The 17795-nt window shown below is 39.3% G+C and overlaps 1 long non-coding RNA gene across 10 annotated transcripts in view; it reads right to left on the bottom strand.

Moving 5' to 3' along the window:
• The window catches only part of LOC111324673 (uncharacterized), a 48898-nt gene that overhangs the window by 5860 nt on the left and 25243 nt on the right, over positions 1-17795 (bottom strand). Inside the window, exons 3-7 of one of the 10 annotated variants that reach the window (XR_015988881.1) lie at positions 11052-11168; positions 10194-10273; positions 9404-9836; positions 8145-8292; positions 7798-7884 (exon numbers count right to left, since the gene is read on the bottom strand). This is a non-coding gene — a long non-coding RNA (uncharacterized LOC111324673). Of the gene's footprint in view, positions 1-7797; positions 10169-10193; positions 10274-11051; positions 11432-11880; positions 13888-17795 lie in introns of those variants that run through there. The other 9 variants (XR_015988883.1, XR_015988888.1, XR_015988880.1 and 6 more) reach the window with 9 other exon arrangements.

Below are 17795 nucleotides of genomic sequence, written 5' to 3'. Positions count from 1 at the left end.
ACATTTATCTATCGTGTTGAAAATCTCCTTTCCTATGTGAAGGAAAATTAACTAATCGCAGCGTTGTATGGTAAATCTTCTATCTTGATCACTGAATGAAGGACAGTTTAATTAGAGCAATGAAAAGAGTCACTTGATCTATGAAAACCTCTACCTACTTTTGCGGACGACACAAAAATATTCAAGGCAATTAAGTCGCCATGCGATTCAAAAGATCTCCAAGAAGACCTCTCTAACCTTGTTTCTTGGTCCAGCTCTGCTGGACTCCCGTTTAACTACAGCAAATGCAAAGCGCAACGTGTCACGAGGAAGGTGAATCCTGTGCGCCATAACTACTGACATGGGCAGAACAGACATCGAAATCACCAAAGTAGAAAAAGACCTGGGCGTACTCGTCACAGACGACTTAACCTGGACGAAGCAAGCTAGCGAACAATGCGCAAAAGCCAACAAACTGCTAGGGTTTATAAGGCGCAACACAAAATTCATCAAGAGTGGCATAGTGAGAAGATCTATATACCTTTCTCTAGTAAGGTCTTATTTTGGTTATGCAACCCAAGTATGGAACCCTCAGTCGAGGAAGATAGAGCGAGTTCAGAGGCGTGCGTCGAAGTTTATCTGGGCTTGCCCTTTCAATGTGAAGAATCTTACAGAAGCAGGCTAATAAAACTGAACTTTCTCCCAATCTCCTACTGGCATGAACTACTGGACATGATTTTCTTTTTTAAAGCAGTAACTGGCTTAGAATATGTAAATTCTGAAGTTCTCCCCCAAATCCGTTCAGCTCGTACCACTAGATCTAATAGCAATCCTAATGTCATTCACTTTCTGCAAAGAAGATGTCAAACAACGACCTTTCAAAGATCGTTTTTCAATAGAACTGTCAGAATTTGGAACTGCCTTGCCAACGATTTGGAACTCTCCTTAAACTTCAATATTAATCGATTCAAGTCTATCCTGTACCAATACTATTTTACCGCTCTATCAAAGTGGTATGACCCTGAGGACGCCAAAACCTGGAAATCAATCTGTCCTTCTTGTAATGTAACCTGTAATTTGTCTGTAAGTGTTCGTTGCTGTTTTTGATCTTGTATTTATAAATATTTTGTAATATCGCTTTTAAATTGGGACCACAGTAATTAGCTGTCGTGGCACCCCTGCCTGTATTTGTTGTAATATTTTTCTTATTGTATATATATGTTCCTATTGATATTTTTGTATGTATATTTTTATTAATATTTTTCTTATTGTATATATATTCAGGCGAAACTAATAAAATAAAATAAAATACCTTGTGTGAGGCGACACGCCGGAAAGGCGGAAAGCAAAAGGCAGTCGACCGTTGAAAGGTGTTGATAGGCCTGTGTGTCTCCTACCATTCGCTAGCGCTTTTAAATCTTCTACCGTCAAAGTTTAGCTCTTATTAGGATAACTCTTGATGACTTTCCTTTGCGATGTGATAGTAAGAGTCGGTTTTGAGGTGTCACTTCCCCATCTGTATGTTCTCGAGGTCTGGCAATGCTGGATGAGATTGTTACAAAAGGCAATATTTTCTTTTGCGTGCGTGCTATTTTCTTTGTTTCAGAGCATACTTCTCTCCTGAAGTTATAACTCCAAAGATACGTTTCTCAAAACCCTCGTATAGGTTTCCTCTATTCTCGAAGGGTATTTTGAAACTCTGTACGTTTTTACTAAACGTGGGGCGCGACAAATTCGTTCTTAGGAGGCGTGGGGCTTCTCCCTTTACAAATCCCGTATTTACGCTCGGTGGAAAAAGTCCGTGTATTACGAGGTCTCTGTCTCTTTAATATGCGTTTGCATGTCAAGGGTTAATTCCCTGTTAAATAAGTCGCGCCTAGGAATATAATTTCTGACTCTGAAATCGTTCATCCCGCCATCAATTGTGAGTGTAACTGTTGCCCTTTGTGTTGAGATTCTTAGGCAGATTGCTGTTTCGAATTCGAATCTTTATAACTTCAGTTGCCTCCTAAAAACGAATTCGTCACGGACGAATGACGGGAGTAGCGCAGGCCCGTCAAACGTTTTAACTTTCGAAGGAACGCCGCAACAGACAGTGAATCCCCATTACATATTATAACATAACCAAAGTAAAGCGCGCGCTCTGATTGGTCAATTTAGCGTCCCCCATTTGCCCATGGGTGTACGCTGCTGACGTGAGCAAATGCAAAGACTATTTTCCGCGCGCGCTTGTTTTTTCTGGTCACGTAAGATTTGTTAAATAAAAGGGAACTCTTTAGCTACAATGTATCAATGTTATGTTATAAAACAAATGGTAAACACCACAGCGTACACTATTGAGTTATGGATGCACTTGGGAGGTTTGCTAAGCACTCAAGAAGCTAGAGTCGCTCTCGGCTATCGCCTCGAGCGACTCTTACGCTTCTTTCGTGCTTAGCAACCTCCCGCGTGCATCCATAACTCAATAGTGTACGCTGTGGTGTTTACCATTTGTTAATTAAAGGCAAATGTAAAGTCACTCAGTACAACGGCAACAAAATCACAACTCACAGCAATCCAGGCATTGCAAGGACATGTCTGGAGTAACAAAAATGAGTCACAAACTATGCCTGCTTACAAAAGAAAAACCTCGAGCGAGAAAAGCACTGAGAAAGGTTAAATAGTTCTAAAGCATGGCACCCTGCAGTATGGTCCTGTATGCCTGGGAGTCTCTGATGTATCGTGTATTGAAGCGCAGGATCCTTAATAAGTCGGTCAACCTTGGTTGGTTATTATCAGTGACCAGTACATGTAGTGACTATCCTTTCAGTGTACGCCAGATGATCATGAACGCAAGTGAAAGTTGCAGATTGCTTAACATTATAAGTAAGTAGAAAGATTGTACCATTGCGTTCTTCTTCGTTTCCTCGGGAAAATTTAAAATGAGTCCCAATAAATTAAGATTTTTGACATGTTGGACTCTCTTGTTGATGCTACTATAGAGAACTGAACAGAAAACCGTGCGAGAGTGTCTCGTTTAGTCACTCAGATCACGCGACTTACTATTTGTTTCCATGACGTCCTAACATCGGTATCGATATCGATATCGAAGAAAAAAGTAAATTTCGTACTCGGTATCGTATCGATTCGAAAAAGCCGTATCGGCCCATCCTCACTTTTCCTTTTACGACCATGATGCAACGCAATCAGAGTGCGTACACCGCCTGGGACAATTCCTTGCTTGATGTACGCGAAAGAAATTCGATGGCTAGTACGCCCAATACATCTACAAAGTCACTCACCGTTCGCGGTAGACCCACACAAAAACTTGTGGAGCGTTTTGGGAACGGGTCGGTCCGCGAACTTTAAGAGATCAATTTACGAGCGATACTTAACGATTGAACCTTCTATCGGGGAATATCAAGCGAAACCTATCTCATATTATGTTTACTTGTAAACACAACCGTGTATTTAGACGTGATCGATAACCCAGTCGAATACTAGAAGCTACTCTGAAACGTCTCAGAAGAAAGGGCTATGGTATTTCGAGGCATAGATTGGACTGGACTGGACTAGTAAAACGAGGACTAGTAAAACGAGGACTAGTAAAACGAGGACTAGTAAAGCGTGGACTAGTAAAGCGCGGAATAGTAAAACGCGGAATTAGCAACAACAACAACAAAAAAAACAATTTCATACGAAGGCGATCACAAGACTTAATGGCGAGCCAATTTAGTGATTGACAATCCCTGTTTGACCTTTAAGCTACAAATGGGTTTGACATGCGCCAGATACAAACCATTTTATAAGTTTAGGCTAAGAAAGAATTTTATTCAGCGCCAGTTCAAAATCCTAAAATACACTTTCGTAGAAACGCAGGAATTCGCTGAATAAAAGTCGCATTAAATCTCCTTGTGTCTAGGTAGAGTCTCATTGACTTCAGCTTTTCGGTGGAAGAAAAACCGATTTACACACGCCATTACAGAAAACAAACAAGCAGACTGACAGCTCCAAAACACATATTTGCATTCACTTACAATTTGACTTTCCGTGACATTTTAAAACGGAACAGAGGTAAATCTTCGAAGATTAATCGTCGTTGGAAATAAAAAATACTTTCCGTAGGATCTCTGTTTTTCTTTTTGCGAGAAAATCGTCCCATGATCATTTAACTCGTGTGTGTTTGTCACACCAGTACTGCTGTTTAGCGTACCGTAATGATTCGATTTAGCGCCCTCCTTCCAGCGTAAGCGCCCCCTTCTGAATAAGCACCCCCTTCGAATGTGTTTTTGTTAATAAGCACCCCTATTCCAATAAGCGCCCTCATTCTAATAAGCGCCCCTGTTCTAATATTACAGCGCCTTCAGAATACGCATCAAACGTGGTTCATCTTCCTTTAATAGCCGACATACCGTACGTAATAATGCATTACAAAAACAGTGGTCTTCGTCTGAGTTTCTCAACTGTTATGTCCATGTGAGTACATAATTCCTTCAAACGAATTATCTTTTCTTCAAATTTTGTGGCGATTGCTCTCCTGGTTGTTCTCGCTGGGAACGCTCCAGGGACAACAAGTCCGTTTTCCAGTCTTCTTGATCCAGTTTCTTTTACCTGTACTTTATATTCTGATGGTGGGCTTTGAGAAATGTGAATATAAGGAAGGAAAGTTCCATCGGCACATGCCTAAAAAGTTTGTTATCAGCTTCAAGGTAAGTCCCAACTGCGTATTCATCGTGTTCTTTAGCTTCTTTACGGTCATCATTCCTGCATGCCAGAGACTCTCCTATGATTGGAGACCACGCCGCTTTGTAAACATGATGACTTTGTATAACAGACGAAAATTCCACTTCACAAACAAACATCGAATTCCAAATCAAGTGATAGTCAGAACGAGCCATAATCGTAGATATTTACCACTGGTAATTTCGCCGCGTAGCTGCTTTCCCGCTTCTTCCTCATAATTTATGTCATTTGCATTGTTCTTACATTCGGTGAATCATTAACAGCTTCAAGCAATGACGTTCACTTGCAATCCTAAACCCATTCTTACACGTACCGTGATCACGTACCGTCATCACTTTACACCAGCTGCGTACTGTGATCACTTTGTGTAAAAACATGGAGACTGATGCTTCCCAGTCTCATGCCGGCAAAAAGGTAAATTCTTATTCAACAGAATTTAAACTAGAAGCCGTACGGTTTGCCGTGGAATGCAATAGTAACTATCAAGCAGCGAAGAAGTTCAATGTGGACCGGAAGAGAATACGAGAGTGGCGAGCAAACCAGAGTAAATTAGAATCTGCTAGTTGCAAGCGAAAGCGACTTGCCGGGGCGGGAAGAAAGCCTTTTGATCTGGATATTGAAGAAGTGTTGTTGGAATGGGTCTACGAACCACGCTCTAGTGGTTTTCGTGTAGCAAGGAAAATGATCAGAAGCAAAGCAAGGTTTCTCCACGAGGAGAAATGCAAGGAAATGGAACTTCCTCCAACATTCACGGCAAGCATTGGGTGGGTGCAGAAGTTCATGACCAGACATGGGTTATGCATACGGCGCAAGAAAACGGAATCCCAAAAGGATCCCGAAAAATTAATTGACAAACTGATCGCATACGTGTTACAAGCAAGACGGCTACGTGTAAAGTTCTCCTATAGTGACAGTGACATTATAGCAATGGACGAAACAGCCGTTTGGCAAGACATGCTTTCCAATACGACTGTTGATTCCATCGGCCACAACACCATAGCCATGAAAACAACTGGTCACTGGAAGACAAAGGTTTCAGTTTGCTTAACAGCGAAAGCAGATGGAACGAAATTGAAGCCTTTTATCCATGGTCTTTCCCGGTGCTAAGAGAGAAACCAAATTACTCAAATGAAGAATTTAAGCTAAATTTGTTGTAGCTTCATCTTCTAATGGGTGGATGAACGAAGAACTGACCCTTGACTGGGTAAGAAGTGTTCTGGGGAAGTTTTCATTCACCCGACGAATCTTGGCGTGGGATTCGTTCAACTGCCACGTGATGGAAAAAGTCAAACAAGAACTACGCACGTCAAAGATAGATCCTTTAATCGTCCCAGGGGGTTGTACGAAATACATTCAAGCGCCCGAGTGGTTTGGAATAAGCCTTTTAAAGCAAATGTCACGGAGAAATATGTTGAATGGATGGCTGGTGAAGCCCACTCTTTCACTGCAGCGGGAAACATGCGTGCTCCAGCCCGGAGAGAGATTATTAAGTGGATCCTTGCGGCGTGGGATAGCTTGGATAAGACAATGATTATCAATTCATTCAAGAGCTGCGCGCTGACCGTTGCAGTTGATGAAACAGAGGACGGACACATTCACTGCTTCAAGGAAAATTAGCCCTGCCGTACAGGTCTACAACGGCACAAGGTTGTTCAACAAGCCATGAGCAATTCACGCGACAAGGATCCTTTCGACGGGATCACAGAATCCGATGTCGAGGATGCGGCACCAGATACCTTGATAATTGACGCAAGTGACACTGAAGTCATCGACATCGATTAGATAAACTCACGAACGTTCAACGTACCGTACATGTATACTTGTTACAGATACGGTATATAAATGAAGAATTCTTTTCAAAGTAACTGAACTTTCAACAATTTGTTACTGTTACAGTTTCTCTTATCGATAGTTATTTTAATATTCAGTTATTAAAGTTATGCTTTAACCATTTGGTTGTTTCTCAAAAACTTAAATAAGCGCCCTGTCTCGAATAAGCGCCCTGTCTCGAATAAGCGCCCTGTCTCGAATAACCGCCCTGTCTCGAATAAGCGCCCTGTCTCGAATAAGCGACCTGTCTCGAATAAGCGACCTGTCTCGAATAAGCGACCTGTCTCGAATAAGCGCCCTGTCTCGAATAAGCGAACTGTCACGACGAGCTTTATACGACTTTGAATTTCTTGACCCCTACCGATTTTGCGCTATTGTGCGCTATTGAATAGCGCAAAGTCAGGAGGGGGTCTGGTTTTTCTTCACGTAGCATCTCTGCGGGGCAAAATTTAATGAAGGATTTTCACAAGAAAGGTGTTGAGAAGTGAGGTTCGGCACATGGCTATCTATCAACAGATTTAATTTGACACGTCAGTCTAGACAACATGAGGTAAGTATCGAGTGCGCTCCGTGGATCACAAAATGTAGAAAATGCATCTTCTCAACGTAAACAAAAATTACGAGACGCCCATATTGAAGTGTGCGTCGTTTCCTTTATGTTGAGCCAAGCAGGAGCACTTTTAGTAAAGAAATCTTTGAGAAAAAGTAAGAATTATGGGTACGAACCTATGAGAGAATTAGTAGCTAGTGCGAACATAGTTCTCAAAGCCATCAATCAATCGATCGATGATACAGCGCGCGATAGTTGCTTTTCTTATCAGAGTAGGAAAACAGTAACTTTGACTCTTAGCAGAGCGTATTATTTCGTGGTTCCTGCTTCTACATTCAACAGTTACCTAAAGCCAGCTGAAAGATGCTACAAATTAACATGCGAGAGGGTCAATGTGGTGAAAAAAAGTTCATTTGAAATTTTTTCACCCAGTAAAAAGGTTCAGCTATTCCTAAACTGGAAAAATATATATATTTTCTAAAACTGGCTTCTTGGCTGGATTGAGGTGCACTGCATTCTGAAGTATTAAGGATAAGGCTTCCATCTCTTATTTTTGTAAACATTATTCGGCATAATTCCCAGACTAAAAGTGTTACTAGCGACACTTAGTCCATGTTGTCCCCCTCTCAACGAGTTCTCCTTCATCGACGTGCTTCTGATTAAGGACCTCTGCCTCTTTATTTATTCGCCTGCGGCGATGTGCGATCCTAGCTTACCTCTTTTCTCTCTATCTTTTCGTCTTTGCTTTTGCTTCTTTATTCGCTCTTTGTGAATTAGCCTCTCCTGTTCGTCGCTTTCGTCTTCTGAAAGAAATCGACAACGCACAAATAACTCGAAGTCAAACGCAACGCAAAGTCGCTAAACACTCGGAAAGTGACTCCTCTTTATTCAGGTATTTCATACGTCAACTTAATTGGAGAAAAATGCTGCTTTTGTGCTCTTTTTAAAGAGCATGTTAAAACTTTAGATATCGCTAAATTGCTGTGGAAACTTGACTGCGAAAGAGAATCACTATTTAGATCTGGGTAGTGGCCTGGAAATAATGGTAAATCTCATTACCTACCGCCGGCTTGAATACACATATCCCTTGTTGTAGCTTTCATATAATGAATCTCCGGTTTAAAACACACGCGTTTGAAACTCATGCCGGAATAGTTGGTTCTTCCGCTCCAAGAACGTGAATGGCTGGACGCGAAAACGGTGCTCACTAACTATGGCAGAAATCTACGTTACAAATTGCCAAATATGCGCGAAACACATGACAACAAGAAGGGCCTTAGAAAAGCATTACAACCAAAAGCATCCTTGTTGTGATACTCCACAGAGTATCATCTTTCCTAACTTGGGAAGTAAGCAGGCTCCAGTAGAGAAGCCACAACTTTTAACTGGAATGGGTATACTTGAAATGGCTGGCAGAAATCATGGAGTGTTTAAACTCTGCACATAACCTTAGAGTTCCTGGTAAGTACTAAGAAAACAAACTTGGATTAAACTCTTCAGACTATTCGTAATGTTACCAGTTATCTTTCTCCAAAGGGTTTTTTTTCTGCACAGTTCCACGTGTTATAAGAGCTTAATTATTTCGTTGGGTCTTTGATCAATTTTACTTCAGACAGCCGCTTTTTATCAGTGTAGCAAAGCAAGCAATGTTACAAGTTCGGCTTTGCTCGAACGAAGTGCATCAGTTTCAAGGCCGGGCTGTATCGACAACGGCTCACATGCCCGCGCCCAGTATTGAAAATTAGAACAAAAAATGGCCAGTTGTCTTGATCCTCTATACCGCATATTTTTACAAACTATAAGTGAACTAGAACCCCGAAACCAGTTATTTGCAATGGTTGTAAGAGTAAGACTTGTGGCCCTCGCTATGCCTTTCCATGTCATGTACTTTTTGTTACCAGGCAACGAACAACACTGGTGTATGTTTTGAGACCAAAAGACGATCAAATAGCGTAATTCAAATGGCGACTGAGGTTATATACGCCCATGAGTACATAACCTCAGGGTTACAAGTCGTCCTGAGGCCATCTTGAAGCACTTCAGTGAGACGAGCGTTACTTTTAGTGTTTCTTAAAAACATTTTTATCATAATATCGTGAAATTTTAATGTATTTTGTACGGTTCTGTGGACTTGACTAATACTTTAAAATTCTTTCGCAGCAAAATGATGCCACTTCACCTTTATAAATGTAAGACTTGACTTTTTTTGGTCATTTACCCAGCAAAGTAGGAAGTGCTACACTTAGTGGAGATAAGGAGTGCAAACACCTGAAGCCACCCATATGAAAGTACAAAACTCTTCGTATGTCCTTTAAAACTTACAACCTTGGTGACGTGGAGCGAGCTCTGTCTGACCAAGTTAAGGTAAAGTTGTGCTTGACAAAATCCTTCATTGGCTCCACAGAAATAACAAACGGTGTTGTTAATCTGTCGGGGCGTGCTGCCCTAGAAGCTGCAAAAAAAATGCAAAATTCCAAGAAAGCCTCTCTGCAGTCACAACTAGTCATAGATGTTGGAGAAGAAACGGAACTACTAGATAATGTGAATTCATATGGTATCCAATTTTTGAGAATTCAACAAATAGAATTATATGGGAAAAGCCCAATCTATACAATATATGAGAATGTAACTAAGAGACAAATATATAGGACTCTTTTGACAACATATCTTTTCTTTTCTTGCTTGCCTGCATGTTAATCTTTCTCAAAGCACTAAGAAATGTCACTCCAAGATTTCCATCACAATAATACACCACCTAGATAGAAACAATATAGGCACTGAATAACATCAAAACCATTATTATAGACATTCATAGTTACTTGTATTGTACTACATACAGTGGATAAACACATACATGTAGATCCCATCAAATGAGACATTCAGTTTTTATTGTGGCTTAATCTTGTTAAGACTGAAATATTTAAGACAACCACTCACAGTAATGATTCAAATACATGTAGTATGAAAAATACTTTTGGGCTCATTAAAGAATAGGTAACAACAATATTCCTTTGCTTGCTCTAAGTAATTGAATAAAGACTGAATTGATCATGTTAAGTTCCTTATAATTTCCACTTTTGTGTGCAATTGAGAACCACATGGAAAAAATTACCATACAGTCATCACTAGATAGATAAGCCAAGCTCCTTTCCTGTTTCAGGCAAGCCAAGCAGCGATCTCAACATTTATTCACTAAAAAAATATGAAAAAAAAGAACCAAAATTGTTCATGTGATCTTACCCTGTTAGTGCCTGGCAATCACCTGTAGAAATTAGACTTCCACAGAGTCCCAGCTTAAAATAGGTGAACCTTTTGTCTGCTCTAGAGAACTAAAGTTCCAAAATTATTGTCCTCTGGTTACAAATTAGGATATTATCAATCAAAATATAGACTTGTTTATGTGTAATTACATTACCATTTTAGTGCCCAAGAAACACCTGAGGGTAAAATTCCCACAGAGTCACAGCTTGAAAAGCCGAGTTCCTCTACTGTTTCAGGCAGGCCCAACAGTGATATCAACAGTTTTTCATGCTCTAAAAACTCATTTCAAAAATGGTTCAAGTAAAATTGATAACATTTTAGTGCCCTAGAAACACCTGAGGATAAATTTCCCACAGAGTCACAGCTTGAAAAGCCAGGTTCCTCTGCTGTTTCAGGCAGGCCAAACAGTGATACCAACAGTCTTTTACTCGACACAAATTAAATTCAATAATGGCTCATGTGAAATTAATAACACTTTAGTGCCCAAGAAACACCTGGGGATAAATTTCCCACAGAGTCACAGCCTGAAAAGCTTGTTTCCTCTGCTGTTTCAGGCAGGCCAAATGGTGATACCAACAATCTTTTACTTACTACAAACTAATTCCTATAGTTTGAAAGGGAAATTTTACCATTTTAGTGCCCAAGGAACACAGAGCTGCAGTTTGAAAATCACAGTTCCTCTGCTGTTCCAGGCATGTCAAACACTTACCAAAGTTTCCAGTTCAAATATTTTGTTCCCAAAAAGCACCTGGAGATGTCATTTCTCACAGAGTCACAGCTTAAAAAAGCCAAATTTCTCTGTTTCTTCAGGAAGGCCAGACAGTAACTGAAATTGAAAAGGACAATTATTAACACTGACAGTGAATTATTTGAATGGTGCAAAAGTAGTAGCTACATGTAGTGGCCCATTCCGTAGAAAAGAAAAAAAAAACTCAAAAAGAAGCCCATTTAATGATCTGAATCATTAACTGCTCTCTGTCAACTATTCAATAGTTTACTTGCTCAAGTTATCTTTTGGATCAGACATAATTTCTTGATTAAGGTTTTGACTTCAAATAGTATCCACATGTATCCATCCAAAGAGGAAGGCTGTTAAGAATACAAAGGGGAATGGTATCTCAAATGCTAAAATTGGTAAAGGAACAAAGTGGATATTCCAAGGGGTAGGTGGCTCACACCAAAAACCTTCTGAAGGGGATATAGGAATGCCTGTTTTCTAGAAACATTGACACTGCTTAGCCTCAAGTTTTGTTTGTTTAGTTTTTGTTTTTGTTTTTTTTGGGGGGGAAAAAGTGTTCAAATTACCCTTAATGTATGTCATAACAAACAGAGTTCAACACTGAGTCCATGTCCAGCTAGCACAAAATTTTCTTCATTAACTTTTTCAAGAAGCATGTATAGTCAAATGTAACTAAGAAAAAAATAAAAGTAAAATGATAATTTACAAAAATTAATTTTAATAAAATATGACCCAAACCTGAAAAGGTTAATTTAAAGTAATTTTGTTATGTAAAGCATAATCCAATCTGAAATGCAACCTTTAAAGTTAGCTTTGTAATGTTTGCCATCAACAGTGAAGCCTTCTTTCAGAACTTTATTCTCCTCATTTAGCCAAACAATCAACTTCTTTGTGATAGCTAAATCAATTGGAACAATTCCAATTCTCTCCCTGCAGTACAAACAAACAGTGTTATCATTATCAGCAGCAGCATCATGCAGTACATGTGTGTGCACAAATTGAAGGTGGATTTAAATGTTCATCTTAGATTCAGCCATTTAGATAACCCAAATATTTTCCTTACCAGTAAGAGGTCTTCCAGCTCGTTTCATGAATAAACGAGGTCCTATCGATTTATCCAACCTCAGCAGATCTTTAGGCGGTCGCTTTATATCTGAAAAGAGACAGGCGCGACCACTGTGTCGGCTATACCTTAGCAGGCGTAGATAGTGGCGTCTCCAATCCAAGCGATCCAAGCTGTCTTGAGCTGCCGCGAAAATTCGATCTTCCAGCCATTTCCGAGTCAAACTGGTGAAAATTTAATAATTCCCTCACCAACCTAAATTGATCTGAAGCAACCACTAGCTATTCAACGAGATTTTTTCGTCGTAACGCTCTTCTAATTATTCTGAAGAGGGCTGAAACATTAACAGTGTCCTTCTTTAGCGACGAACCAAACCACGGTGGGTCGACTTGTCCACCATTTCCATCCACCAGATCGCGGACGCATACTTCTGCAATGTCCTCAATCACTCCTCGTGAACTCTCTTGATTTACAAAACCAGTCGTTTGATACAGTGTACCAAGTTTTGCCTGGATCTAGCGACAGTCCGAAAATTCGGCGAAGAGGATATAGCTTCGCCGCCATATCTCGTTCCCGCCAATTTTTGTATTACGCGCGACGAAGCACTTTGTTATATATTAAGTGTCATTAGAGTCGACAACAAACCATTTATGGATACATGATCTGGTTTTCATTTGTACAGCGCACTCAAGATATACTTAGCACCTTCATTCACCCACCGCAAACTGTGCAGTCATGACAGATCTGTAATTTTGCTAATTCGATTTTCTTGACTACCCTGGAAATTAGAACCCATACCCAGCTGTTTCAAAGTCGCATAAAGCTCGTCATGCCAATAAGCGACCTGTCTCGAATAAGCGACCTGTCTCGAATAAGCGACCTGTCTCGAATAAGCGACCTGTCTCGAATAAGCGACCTGTCTCGAATAAGCGACCTGTCTCGAATAAGCGCCCTGTCTCGAATAAGCGACCTGTCTCGAATAAGCGACCTGTCTCGAATAAGCGCCCTGTCTCGAATAAGCGACCTGTCTCGAATAAGCGACCTGTCTCGAATGAGCGACCTGTCTCGAATAAGCGCCCTCCCTTGAGGTACCAAAAGTAAATAAGCGTCCCGGGCGCTAAATCGAATCATTACGGTATGCTTCCTTCCTCTTTAATTGACAGGCGTCACATCGTGACAGTTACTTATCAGAAAAATGTTTCAAAATTTGCTTGGAAGCCTTTAATTACCTGTACAAATAAAAATGTTTCGGCGAAAGCTTTCTCTTTAATTTGAATAACGTTTGTTTTCTTTAGAACTCACTCGCTATCAAATTGTTAAGTTAAAGGAAGATTTTCCCGTAATTAAACTCGTAATTGTAGCCCTAAATCATTCGGGTTCTTTTGGCAATCATTTTTTTTTAAGTGTTAGAAAAAAATAAAAATGTTATTCACCAGCATAGGTCGGTCCGTATTGGGGAAAACTGTGCCCTCAGTCTTGAGTACTGCCCGAGGCCGTAGGCCGAGGGCAGTATCCAATACCTCAGGCACAGTTTTTCCCAAAACGGACCGACCTATGCTGGTGAATAACATAATTTTTATATGTATTGAGCGGCGGTCCCTTATTTTGCTACAGGAAACGGAGATGGGTCCGTTGACCTTTGATCTCATCAAAGATTCGCACCAAAATATACGCTAAATTACAATATAAGTCTCATTTGTAGATTTGCATTGTCCGTCACTATTAGCAGTTATGAAACCTCTTATTTCGAGGAGACCGTTAATTGTTATTGATGTCGTTGAATTGTTCAGAGATTTGTGTAGCATCTCGGATTGTTAGAAAACGAAAATTCTCGGCTCGCGTCTCCAAAGTTATGCAGTTTTTGTTGGTATGACCCACAATACAATCACGTTAATTTCTGGATACAAATATTTACTCGCCATTAAGTCTTGTGCCTTTGTATGAATCTTTATTGTTATATCCGTGACCGTTTAGTTTTATTCGATTTACAAACATGAAAAAACGTGAAAAAAATTATTCAACTGGCTGCTAAATGATTCGATGCAACAAGATTAGGATTTTGAACTGGTGCTGAATAAAATTCTTTTTGAGCCTAAACTCATAAAATCGTTTGTATCTGGCGCATGTCAAACCTATTTGTAGCTTAAATGTCAAACAGGGATTGTCGCTCACCAAATTGGCTCGCCACTAAGTCTTGTGATCGCCTTCGTATGAAATTGTTTTTTGTTGTTGTTGTTGTTGTTGTTGTTGTTAAGTCCGCGTTTTACTAGTCAGCGTTTTACTAGTCAGCGTTTTACTAGTCAGCGTTTTACTAGTCAGCGTTTTACTAGTCAGCGTTTTACTAGTCAGCGTTTTACTAGTCAGCGTTTTACTAGTCAGCGTTTTATTAGTCCGCGTTTTACTAGTCCGCTTTTTCTAGTCCGCGTTTTACTAGTCCGCGTTTTACTAGTCCTCGTTTTACTAGTCCTCGTTTTACTAGTCCTCGTTTTACTAGTCCTCGTTTTACTAGTCCTCGTTTTACTAGTCCAGTCCAGTCCAGTCCTGTCCAGTCCAGTCTGCGAAATACCATATGCCTAGCAAAGTTACAAAGAATGTTTGCAAGCTTAATACGAAGAGGGCAAGATTAAATAAAGTTCCACAACATGAGAAGAAGTATTTGTTGAATTGTTCTGTGAGGTTATATCAAGGGATAATTGAATTAAAGTATAGAGCAAGTCGGTATTTATCAGTGTTTTCATGTAATAAACCCATGTGTCTTTATCAGAGTCAGACACACGCATCAAATTATTGTAAATTACAACTGAGTTCAGATGTGGAGAAAAACCCTGGTCCTACTCAATTGAACATTGACCGTAGCAAAACAATAACGGCACCATATAGCCAAGCTAAAGAGTTGGTATTTGTACAAAATTCAGGACAACAATGTGTTGCAATGAGTTTTTGCTCTTTGACTTACAATAACAAACAAGGAATCAATTCTGTTAATGATCTCGTGTCAATAATGAATATTGGAAATCAGTTGAATTCAAGTTTGTCTCAGTTAACCAGACAGTCATTTTTAATGCAGACAGAATTAATCACACTTTTAAATGTGTTCGAGACTGACTATGAACTTTAATACAGTGACAGCTACACTGGTACTGTTCATCAAGAAGCTGCAATAGAAGGATATCAGTACTGCACCTCCTTAGATAGAGCCTTTTAATCACTTATGTCCGAAAATTTCAACAATTTTGTCTTGACAATAGGGTGTACTGCAGTTGCTATCTATTGTAAAGGTAACATGGGCTTGAAAATATTCTATTCTCATGCAATGGATATTTATGGTAGGAGCCATCCCCAAGTTACTTTTGTGCTGCTTGAAGTATCATCACTGAATAGCTTAGTACATTATTTTCAGAGTATACATAACAATGATATAATTGTTTGAGTTGAAAGGGGTTAAAATTTATAAAGTTCAAAATGGTACCCTTTTTCAGAGTCATGCCTGTGAAACCAGAAAGTTTAATGTGAGTTGTGCTGTGGCTGTCTATTCACTCTGCTACTCCATAATAAAATCATGTAGTTATTGGAATTGAAACACCTTATCTAATATTATTCAGTATGGCAAAAGATTATATGAAAATTTATCTTTAAACAAGTATTTACCATCTCAGTTTTTTGCATGTATATATATTGTTTTCTCCATGTGCATAGCTTTTATTCTTTTATTAATATCTTTTGTGTCAAATTTTGATTGTGTATAGTAGGTCCACATCAGCCCTTCAGCTGCCAAACAGTCTCAACCTACTTATCAAATCAAAGTTTACCTTACCTTACCTTACCTAGATGATTTGCCAAAAACTGTTGATGTTTGTGGAACTGAACTAAGTTTAGGGCAGATCCTAAAAGTGATTACAGTGAAGAAATATTGTCTGGTTCAGTTGACAGCAAATCAATTCTCGAAAATCTTGTAAGAAATAATAGTGAATGCATAGGGTTTTGATGTTGTTTTCAGTTTCTTGAATGACATATCTTTAAACCCACAAAAAGGTCAAAATATGTGTATTCCCTCTTGGTATTTAATGAAAGTCAAATGCCCCTAATTGAATTTAGTAAAACTGTAAATAGCACTGCTTCTCTTGTTGTGGCCATCCAGCAATATTCAATATTAAGAGATTTTCTCTTAAAACAATATGAATTATTGAACAGTAATATTGCTTCAATCTACTGACTTCTGACAACTCCCCTTGGGTGAACATTTGGCAACAAACTGTGACTCGGTACCAATAATAGATAAAAAATCCCCTCCTCCTTGTAGTTAAAGACAAATACATCACCTATTCAGGGTTCGTAAAAGCCTTGAAAGTCCTTGAAGATGCTTGAATTTAAAATGAAAAACTCAAGGCCTTGAAAGTACTTGAATTTGAGGACTAGAGCTTGATTTTTGCAATGCTTTTTCTTTAGCAATTTTCAAGTTGAAAATTACAGTATACTTTCATGGAAAAGCTGAGAAATAATATTAAATAATTTCAAAATTGCTTATGCAAACCTAAGGATGGCAATATGGCAGTCCCCTAAAGATAACTCCAGATGTGCGATATTGAAAGCCCGAGCGAGTTCACGCAGCTATGCGTCTAGTTATTAATGGAAGTGGTGGACCATACTGATGGAGCTTTTCCGGTTTGTTAAGCATGAAGGGACTTGATTTATTTTGTACCCGCTGGACAGAAAGCCATCTTGACTCATCGAATGCACGTAATATTATTTATTTATTTATTTATTTATTTATTTATTTATGCGTCTAGTTATTAATGGAAGTGGTGGACCATACTGATGGAGCTTTTCCGGTTTGTTAAGCATGAAGGGACTTGATTTATTTTGTACCCGCTGGACAGAAAGCCATCTTGACTCATCGAATGCACGTAATATTATTTATTTATTTATTTATTTAACTTTATTCAGGCACGGGTAAACATCAGAACTTAAAGTAAATACGAAAATTACATTTTAATTACATTGTTAAGATACTAATCTGCATATAATTAAATTTAATAACAACAAAATAAAAACAATAACAAAGTGCCTGCTTTCCAGGAATGCTGTGTGATCAATTAACTCATTTATTATTAAAAAGGAAACCCTTGCAGCCGGATTTAAAACTAGCAAGAGTTTGTGCTTGCCGCAGATTGGTTGGTAAGCTGTTCTACATCACCGCACCACTATAGCTGAAACTGTTTTTTAGAAAATTGGTGCGGGGGTGTGGAACAGCTAGTTTGCACTCACAATTCCTAAAAGAGTAGGTAGATGTTGCACTGCGATCAGTAAACGTTGTAGTAATAACCTTGAAGCGCATTTCATTAGCTTTTCCAGCAAGTCTGCTGTGATCCATCAATATCCTGGGTGCAGAGGCATTAATTAATTCTTATTAACCGAGCGGGAGGTCTGTATGGGAGAATCTTGACCAAGATCGCCAGTACAGACCGAACGCAGTGAGGTCTGTACCAGCGACCAAGGTCAAGATTCTCCCATACAGACCGACCTAGCTCGGTTAATAAGATGTTTATTATTTGGCTGTGTCTTATATGCCAATTTTTTATATTGTTTGTACCTTTTTTTCTAGATCGATCTAGATGCCGGTCTAGATGGGAAAATCCAGACCGCTTTCAATA

Source organism: Stylophora pistillata, chromosome 6, assembly GCF_964205215.1.
Source record: "Stylophora pistillata chromosome 6, jaStyPist1.2, whole genome shotgun sequence".
Taxonomy (NCBI): Eukaryota; Metazoa; Cnidaria; class Anthozoa; order Scleractinia; family Pocilloporidae; genus Stylophora; species Stylophora pistillata.
Note: the sequence above shows the minus strand (reverse complement) of the source record. Positions and strands in the feature narration are given on the sequence as shown.